A 9,263-nucleotide genomic window follows, 5' to 3' on the forward strand; every position below is an offset into this window, starting at 1 on the left:
ATCTGCTGCCAAGCAGATGAAATGGGTAGTAGCTCAGTACTTAGGTGCTTAGGTAAATATGAATGATATATATTTGCTATGCAGTAGCTACACCTAATTTGGGGGGAAATCTTTAGTATGTGTTCACATGGTCTTCTGTAGGCAGACTGAGGGATTTTGAAGTCCTGGCCAAACAGGGCTGGGCCAACCCTTGCAGTGCAAAGGGCTGTTGGCCACATTAGAAGAGCTCTCCAACCAGACCAACACATCCTTGGGAGAGATGAGCTTGGGCAGCACAGGAACAGCATCACACAGATCCGAGACTGTCCCAGCACAGCGTGCTTGCACAGGGACCTGGGGTTGCCTGCCAAAGATGGTGCAGACCTGCCCTTGGCGAGAACCGAGGGCACAGCAATACTGTCCGCTTGACAACCAGCACAAACTGCCTGGCAGCGGGGCCGGATTCAGCCTGCCTACACGCTGGGGCTCCCACAGTGCCTACAGAAGGTGTCTGGGCACCTTGTGCAGTCAGAGGAGAAAAACAGATATCTTCAGCAAGTGATTCATCATGCTCTAAAATCTGAGCCTTGTGGGAACATTTCGAAATACCCGAGTTCATTTCCTCCCAAAATGCAGAAAAACTTGCTTTTATTTATTTTTTCGTTAGCTGCTTCTCTCCTTGCAGACCCCCCACAAACTTTTGAAGGAAAAAAAGAAGAAGGGATTGATTATTTTTGGTGTAAAGGCGCTTGGCCATGGGCTTCCAGCATTAGCAAGCGTGAGGTGGGGAAGGAGAAGGGATGAACAGGATGGCTGAAAGACCCACTGACGACTGCAACTGAACAGAGCTCTTTCCAGTCCAGGATAATGGGTCTAGAACAGGAATCTCCTTGTGACTAATGTTTTCAGCTGCTACAAATGTTTGCATAGCCAGGCTAAAATGCAGTAGGAAGACTGTTTTGTCTGTTCTTGCTTCCTCCTCTTCCTCAGTTGCTGGAGATGGGGCAGCAAGGAGACAGAGGCAGAAGTAATGCGAAAACCAGCTGTGGGGAGAGTGTGAGGAGGATGTAGGGGATGGGACCGGATCAAGAGGGACAGGGTGTCAGCCTGCAGCTATCTGACATCTGCAATGAAACCATCCTCACCCTTGGCAAAGCAAAAATCCTGCCGAAGTATGTGTCCCAGCTCTGGCTGCTGGGTGGTCCAGCACGTCCAGGAGCTCCCAGTAGGAGACTGAGTTGTAAACATAAAGACTAAGGATTTCTGATAGGCCAAACTGTTTTGAGACAAAAAGGCTATCGACGCACATTTGGAAAAACGTCCTCTTGTCTACACAGCTCTACATCTTTCAATCTAAATTTGGAGTTTTGGCTACTGTGATTTTTTTCAGGGTATGAGGTGTGGGTGGGTATTTTTGTACAGGATAATGTATATCTAAAATGATACAGATTGTTGCTAGAGCCAGAAACATGTTACAATGTCAGATTTGTGAGGAGAACAAAATAAGTATTTTAAAGACTAAGAAATAGAGAACAACAACACCACCACTTAACTGACCTGACCAAGCTTAGAGCATGAGTCAGGCATGGAGGCAGGCAGGGAACTTGCTTCTGTGATCCAAGTCACAACGCCTGTGCCTTGGATTTCACTAGTTGCAAAAAAACTCACCAAAAAGGATCCTGGGGAGAAAAAAAAAAAAAAAAAAGCAACAAGTGTTCCTTTTTCATGAACAACATTTATTGAAGCTGTTCAAACTGCAATTACAGAAAATTTTACCATGGCTATAGGTGCAAACAGAACAGTGGATGATAAAAAAAATAATAAATAAATAAATAGGCAAAGGAAATGTAGCCTGTAGGTGTGACTGTATCTGTTTTAATTGCTGAGATGCTGTTGAGTGGGACTCCCATGGCCAGCTGAAGGAGTCAGCTTGGGGCTGTGCCTGCACTTTTGCACAGGCTGCTATGGGCAGGGTGAGTAAAGCAATTAAATGTGGTGATGGCAATTAAATGGGCACACCAATGTCTCTAAAGCACTTGCTAGCAAGGGAATGCATTTACAGCTGTGCATCAGCATATACAACACTACCTAAACACTGCACTTTTCTAATGCAACGAATGTGCTTTTTTTATTTCATAACTCTGTAAGATCTCCCATCTCATTCTTCAGCCATTATGAAGGTTTCCCTGGCAGGGGATATACATTGCTCTGCTCTGTACACAAACTTCATCTGGTCTTATTCTTTTAAATTCCAAATATTAGAGGACATACCTTCTGTTGGTGTATATTGTAACATCTCAGCTGAAGTCAATGGAACTATGAAAGCCTACACAATAATTAAGGAATTACCTCAAGACATTAAACTCATCAGCTTGACTCCTGATATCATGGAATTAAATGAGAGACAGAATAAGCATTTGTGAAGTCTTGTTATAAAAGAGGTGTTTCTGACTTCTACTCATACTAAAAGTCCCAACACCACCTTACACAAGTGATGCGAACACGGGCTGAAGAACCAAAAAAACACAGCAGAAAAGGAAAAAAAAAAAATTGCATTCATTTTTAACATCCTGATTTTTTCAGACCAACTTCATGCTTTTAGAGAGCTCTGTGATGACAATACAAACAGTAGCTCATTTCTCAATCAAATTCCACCCACATCAGTGTGTCACACTTGTGCCTGATGAGCAGGAAAAGGGTGGTGATGGGGTGTTATATACCCAGGGGCATGTAGACACACAAAACCAAAGGTACTGCAAGCCTCTTTTCAAGCTTTCTTGTCTCTGCTCTTGCCCCAGATATAGGGCTGGACCAACAGAGAAGCAGGTTACCAAGTTCTTTGTACCAATACAACAATCTTTTAAAACTTCAGAGGCAAAGATTTATACACTTGCATATTTAATTATACTTTCTGATATGTCTCTGAAATAAATCCAGTAACTGTGATGATTTCAGTCTTGACAGTAGGTAAACTGAGGCTGACAGACCTGATCTGCCCCCAGTCACCCAGCGCGACTGCTGGGACTGAGCTCCAAGTCCCTTTCCCCTTGCACAGCCACTGCACCACTCTCTTTCAGGACATAATTACCACATCAGTAACGATAAGAAGATTTTATTTGACTGAGAGACTGCTCTAAGTGCCCAGCTTGCAGGTTACATCTCACCTGCAGGAACTTAGAGGCTATATAAACATTTGATTTCATGATTCATTTAAAGCGATACAAAATGCTGCTTTGAAGCCCCCCCTTCCCCCTTCACATCCGATGACTGCACAGTGAGTGGAATTATACTCAGCATGTCACACTCCAGTGGACAGAGATGGTTTGTAAAAGCTGATAAGCCTTGTTAGGGTTTGCAACTTTGTATGAACTTCAGTGATAAATACTGCGTTCGTGAAATGCCAAATACTGCTGGAATGTTGGCGTGAGCACGACAGAGATTACAGCTAATGTGGGAGCGTGTAGGTACACTGCACAGTAAATTACAGTCATGATATGCATCCACTTTCTGTAAAAAACATTGGGTTTTGAGCCAGGGGTATTTCCTATAGCATAGTACACAGAGATCTAATAGAGCTAATGACTTGGATTTAAATTAATGAAGCAAGAATGAGGTGACAAGGATACTGCATGACTACTGAGGGAAGCGGTTGTCAATATTTGTTCATGCCTGTTATGCTTTACCTGCTCTGGTGAGAATGTGTGTTTATGGACACACCCAGTCAATGGCTAATGACTAGCGAGACTCCTTTTCCCTTGATTTTAACAAAGAGATGACAACCCCAGTCACTAATGAGCTTTCAAATTGTCTTCCTCTCTTTTTTTTCTAATTGATTAAAAGGAATTTCAGAATGATGTCCTGCACACAGATGAAAGTAAAGTTTGATGTTCTGAAGTGCTAAACTTCTCTGCTTTGACCTGAATGATTGAGATGAAGGAGATTTTGTCTTTAGTAATTAACATGACAAATAACTGTGAATGGGAACTTGCTGTTATGAATGACAGCGTTGTCTTCTGCTTCAGGGTGAGAAACCCAGGGCCAGGATCCTGGGGATGTATCCCTTGCTTCAGTCTGACTTTTAACAGGTTCGAAAATCTCTGTCTCTCTCCTGATGGAGACGAGACCAGACGCTGGTCTTCTTCAAGAGCACAGCACCTTTGAATGCATGCTTGCTACATCCTGTAAAATATTGCAGGGGGGGGGAAGAGTTGATTGCCCAGAAAAAGAATAATCACTGGTGGCTAGATTAAAGGTATTTCATGAGCACTGCCTTTCATACTGACAGTTCTGCTATAATCATTCCCAGCATACTACTCTGCCTCTGTCGGTCTTCATCTGTTGCCAATTGTCTTGTAGTTACTTTGTCAGCGTGTTAGTTGGGGACTCTTCTTTTGTTCTTTGTTTTTACAGCCCTCAAACACAAGGGATCTTATGACTGGGATCCTGAATGCTTTGAGACACCTAATAAATAATTGTTAGCATTCAAATACCCAAACTATGCTTTGCAGTATCGTTAAGCCTGTATAGCAAGAATATAACTGATATTAGCTAATTGCTATTGAGTGGCTTTCATACAACAGACCATGGAGGTTTTGCTTTGTTTTCTTGTGGGTTGTTTTTGGTTTGTTTTTGTTTAATTACAGAATGGAAATGCATTGCATTTAATCACCAACTTGATACTAGATGGCTCCAGCAGAGAATCCTGAAACTTATGAAGCCATAGAAATAGACTGAATTAGGTTAAGCTGTATTACCAGTGTGTAGGGGGACATGTGCTGCTGTCTATGCTACATCCATTCTGTGCAAGGCATTTGTATCTTCAGACATATCATTTGGACTTTGCTCACCAGATCAGCGTTATCTACAGGAGATACTCCACACAAATGCAGCAACCCCCACTTCATTCGTCTTCCCTTTCTGCTGGCTCATGCCTGGTGGAAAGCGAGCAGCTCCTGAAATCCTGCCTCGAGTTGCTGGTAGCAGCAGCATCTGTATAGCTGTGTAGGACTACAGCAGAATCCTCCTTGCCCTTCCCCAATTAAAACTTCATCACCAGTACCAAGATAACAATGCAATAGAAAAACACTGAAAGCTGTTCTCACTGGTAACCGACATGACCTCCAAGCTCAAAAAACCCAGTGCCCTCTTCTTCTCCCTCTATTCCCCTATAGCCTCACCCACGGCGCCCATCAAACAATCAGTCACAAACCCCATCTGTCAACACGGGGTCTGCAGTTCATGGAATCTGCCCGACCGCGGTGTTGTATTACTGAGACTCTCTGTAAACAGAGGTACTTTGAATGACTTGTCGTCTCTTACAAATTGCACAGGGAGAATGAAGGCTACAGGACTGAGTGACATAATTGTAAGACAAAAATTACAAAGGCTCTTCTTTCACTTACCCTGGCAGTCTTAGAACTAAGCTAGACTTTCACACGCAGCACCAGAGCCAATCAAAGCTGCCTTGTAAAGTTTTTTTCTTGCTTATTAGCTAGGCATCCTTGATGCTAAGCAAATTTGCATCAGGGTTGTTTTATGCATCACAGTCCTGTATACTGTGATGTCCAAGTATTCCCCCTCCAAGGGAAGTTACCGATCTAGAAATTTAGTGTGAAGCCTGACAAAATACAAACTAGTAACATTATGTTTTGTGGTTTGTTTTAATTTTGTGTTTACATCTTCTCACTTACATGTCCTCTACCCCTTTCTTCATCTCATCCTTTAAACAAAATTAACAGTACCTCGAAGCTCACATATCTGAAGATCCTGGGGAAAATCTCCACTCTCGCGTTCAGTCTAGCCAGTCACATCCTCTTGAAGTAGCTCTTCTGTATCTCAGTCTTGTCCCTAGGAAGCAAAGGTCACAGTTAGACTAAGTGTCCAGATGTCAGAACAAAGGGACCACATTTGTTTAATGGAGTATGGAGTCCAGAGAGATATTTGGGATCTAGTGATACTTCCAGTGGGTCATATGTTCCATGTATTTGTCATGTTTTCCATCTAAACAACACAGAGTCTAGCTAGATGCCACTGTGATGGGTGGCTGGTAGCTGTGTGTGAAAAATAATAAAAGAAAACAGAACACAGCAATGTTACCAAGAAATTACGTTGGTTTCAACAGTGCTTTTTGTGTCCCCATGTGTAATGCCATAACAACTTTTTTGCTCACATGATAAAGATAAGAGACTTTTGTGAAGTAGAAGCCAGCACCACCAAGGGCTTAATTATATAACGAAACATTCTTGAAGCCCTCGCATTAGCTCACTGATGCTTAGTGGAAAAGACATTACCTAGCAACAGTCACTAACAAATCACAGGAAAAATAATAGAGATTATATGCTACATTACTCTACAGAGTCAAAATTGGTAGTAGGATGTGCTTGCCCTTTCATTTCATGCGGAAAAATCCATTGTTTACTGGTGTGAGGGTGTAAGGGATGCACTTTGGGGAAAAATGGGCCTGTTGATCCTTCATTAAAAAGTAGGCTTTAAAAGAAGCCCAAAGATAGAGTGAGACATGTTAATGTGGCCAGAGATGTGCACAGTGCAGGCATGAGAAAAATTACCTTTTTTTTTTTTTCTCTCCTCAAAGAAATTGTTCTTCATATGTCTTTCATTCTCAAGTGTTTAGTCAGTAGGATGAACCCATTTTTTAAGTGCTGACCAGGAGTTCTGGCTTGAGTTCTCCAACACCAATGTCCTGCATGCAACTCAAACAAGTTACTCACATCAAGGTGCTCAGCAGTAGCTTGGGAACCAAGCTTTGGTAGATGTTGCCTCTGTGTTTTGTTTCCATCCTAATTCCATGCATTACAGTGGCAAAAACTCTTAGAAACTGCAGTAGAAAGGACTACATCAGTATTTAAGAGACAGAGTTATTAGAACCAGCCCCATATTGCAAATGCAGCTAGCAAAGAGAGAGATGGGTTTTATTCCGAATTATGCTTTGTTAACAAGTTGTTAACTAAGTTCTCACTCCAGAATATTTAGAGCCAGCTAAATAATATGTGTCAAATCATTGATCTGACAAGTTTCACAACTTTTTTTTTTCCACTTTAAATTTCAAATATCTATTCAAAAAATAGCATGTTCAGTTTTTTCGCTCAGTTTTAATTACTGGCGACAGCAGGGGAGGGAGAAAGAACAAAGCTGAATGCACAGATCCCAGAGGGAATTTGCCATCTCTGACCATTAGGGGAAAAGAGAAAAAAAACAGCATCTTTTCACTTGGAAACTGAGTCCACTTAGCATGGAGTCCTGGGAAGAGGGGAAATGTGGAGTCCTCCCAGTGGAGGAATCCTCCTTTTCTGTCACTTTGCTGATTACACCTGTAGCTGGCTGGTATGACAGAAAGCCTTGTACAACTGGATTATTAGACTGAGGCAGAAATTCTGCAAGGGTGCAATGTTTGTTGGGTTGGGCATAATATGGCTGGTACTGGGCACAAAGGGAAAAGCTACAGCATAGAGATCTGCTCTTCATACAGAAAACTGTTCAGAGGCAGGTGGCTTAAATGTACAGGATTTTGATTTTGAGGGATGAGACTTAGACTTTTACATGTGTGTGTATGTATACAGACACACATGCACACATCTATCAAGATTTGTAGTAAAAAGAAATTAAAGTGTTTCTGGTTTCCCTGTGCAATACTCATGCAGTCAGCTGCAGCTCAGAGCTGGCATGTGTGAAGAGATTCCCCCCCATCTCCACCATCTCCCCTCATCTCATTCATCAGCCCCAGACTCTGATGATGTTGTTAAAAGCCACATCCATGAGACTGCACTTGAGATTACACTTTCGGAGTCCTCCCATATCACAGAGGGAGTAGCAGGATTTCTATATGGAGCTCAGAATTAAAGGTGTATTTTCTAATCTAGCTTGCTTAATACAGTTGAAAACCCCAAGGTAGGCATAGACCTTTAGCAGGTCCAGTTATAGCGAAGTTTAGGTAAGGCCATAACTTGCTATTAGTAAAGACTTGTGCTCTGTGACAATCTTCTTTCCCTCTTTTGGAGATCTCAGACCAAACAGGGCTGCCGTGAATATGATGCTGCTCGGTGCGTGTTCAAGTAGCACAACTGGATTCCTACCAACTCCCTAGTAATTATCAGGTATACAGGAAAGAGCCAATCAAGCACCCAAAAGGACAGGCTGCCCTCTGCTCCCCCCGGGTGCAGCTGGTTCCTTATTTCAAGCACAATCTTAAATTACAAGGAAAAAGGATTTGCTGCAGAAGCAATGTTGTTTGGTATCAAAAAAGATTCCTCCTTCCTTCTGCCACCTCCCCCCATCTGCTTTTCATGTTTTATACAAAACTTGCTGCTCTGAACACTCCTGGATTTTCTCCCCTTCTAATAATAAAGAAGCGAATCTGATGTCTCCCACTGATGGCTTTCTAACCTTCAAAAGCATGTGTTTATCATGAGTTTCAGCTATCCAAAATAGTTTTGACCTGAGGTTACAATGCAGGCTCAGACTGCTTCGAAGCCAGTTAAATGGATGATAAGCAAACATTTCATTACAGACCCTCAGTTGTTGTAAGGATGTGCAAATCCCTGAGAAAGATTTTCAGCATATCCTCTAGAGCAGCATGGTGCTTTGGACCTGGGAGGTTCACTCAATCAGAGCCCTGCTGTCACTTTGCAAATATCTCCGCTGACTGTGCCCTGCATCATCACTTTGCAAGGCCCTGGGCAAGCCGCCGGACTGGGGAGAGATTCCTCCCACCTGATGCACTGTGAGGGCTGAGATTTTCAAGTCTTAATTGAAAACACTCACCTTTTCGCTGCCCTGACCCTTCTCTGGTTTCTGCCTGAGCAGAGGAGTGTGGAGAGGTGCTGATGGAGGTTTGGGTGGCCCTGGGGGAGATCAGTTCTCTTCCCAGTCCCAGGCTGCTGCATCACGAGTGGCTCGGAGCCACACGTGCACAGCAGTCAGCAGTTTCAAACCTCCTGCCAGCTACACCCTAAAATTAGTTCAAGCAGCACTGTGCCAAGTCCACTGATTTACTGCTGGGCTACCTGTTGTCTCCAGTGACAATGGTCCCGTGTGGACTATCACACAACCTCACCCCACTGAAGTGTGGAGCAAATAAGCACTGCTGTGAAAGCAATGCTCGTTTTGTGTCTTCCTTACAATAAAAAGACAAAGGGGTAACAGTACTAGTGGCTAAATACCCCCCTCATCCCAGATAGGCACGTATACCAAGCATCAGGTACTTTGTCTCTCTCAGCTCAGTGTCTCCTTCCTAATTTATTCCAAACAACAGTGGCACTTTATGGACC

General features: G+C 43.0%; 1 long non-coding RNA gene across 1 annotated transcript; it reads right to left on the minus strand.

Moving 5' to 3' along the window:
• Nucleotides 1–1,541: 1,541 nt before the first annotated feature.
• LOC141948285 (uncharacterized) lies at nt 1,542–8,860 on the minus strand. Its single transcript, XR_012630428.1, has 3 exons — nt 8,758–8,860; nt 5,721–5,826; nt 1,542–4,158 (listed from the first exon to the last, which is right to left on the minus strand). It is a non-coding gene; the product is annotated as an uncharacterized LOC141948285 (long non-coding RNA).
• Nucleotides 8,861–9,263: the final 403 nt, after the last annotated feature.

Source organism: Strix uralensis, chromosome 11 (genome assembly GCF_047716275.1).
Source record: "Strix uralensis isolate ZFMK-TIS-50842 chromosome 11, bStrUra1, whole genome shotgun sequence".
NCBI classification, from domain to species: domain Eukaryota; kingdom Metazoa; phylum Chordata; class Aves; order Strigiformes; family Strigidae; genus Strix; species Strix uralensis.